This window comes from Chrysochloris asiatica, unplaced genomic scaffold (assembly GCF_000296735.1).
Source record: "Chrysochloris asiatica unplaced genomic scaffold, ChrAsi1.0 scaffold00104, whole genome shotgun sequence".
NCBI lineage: Eukaryota > Metazoa > Chordata > Mammalia > Afrosoricida > Chrysochloridae > Chrysochloris > Chrysochloris asiatica.
In genome coordinates, this window is record NW_006408622.1 from 9,537,008 (window position 1) to 9,537,558 (window position 551).

The window sequence follows — 551 nt, forward strand, 5'->3', positions numbered from 1 at the left end:
GCACATAAAAAAATGCTCGTCTTTTGCCATTAAAAAACCATTGTTGGGGAGTCCATGCCGACTCATAGTGACCCTGTAGGACACAGTACAACTGCCGTATAGGGTTCCCAAGACTGTAAACCTTTATGAAGCAGACGGCCACATGTTTCTCCTGCAGAGCAGCAGAGGGACTCAAACTGTCAGCCTTTCAGGGAGCAGCCAAGTACTCAAGGACCATCACGCCACCAGGGTTCCTCTGAGAAAGCAAACGTACTGAATTGCTGGCAAATTGTAAGAGTGATCTTTCAGGAGTCAAGGACAATGAGCAACAGTGTTCTCTGTCTTATACTCTCCTTCTCAACCTCTGAAAATTTTAATTTATAAAATAAGAAATTATAAAGGAAAATATGTACTAATTAAAAAGGTAGAGCTAGTCAGTTTATTCTGTATCTCAAGAATATATAAGATGCTGTCTTTTTTTTTTTTTTTAATTAAATGTTTTTATTTTGCATTGAGTGAAAGTTCACAGGGCACATCATCAGCTTCACATTCAACCATTCATATAGCTTGTT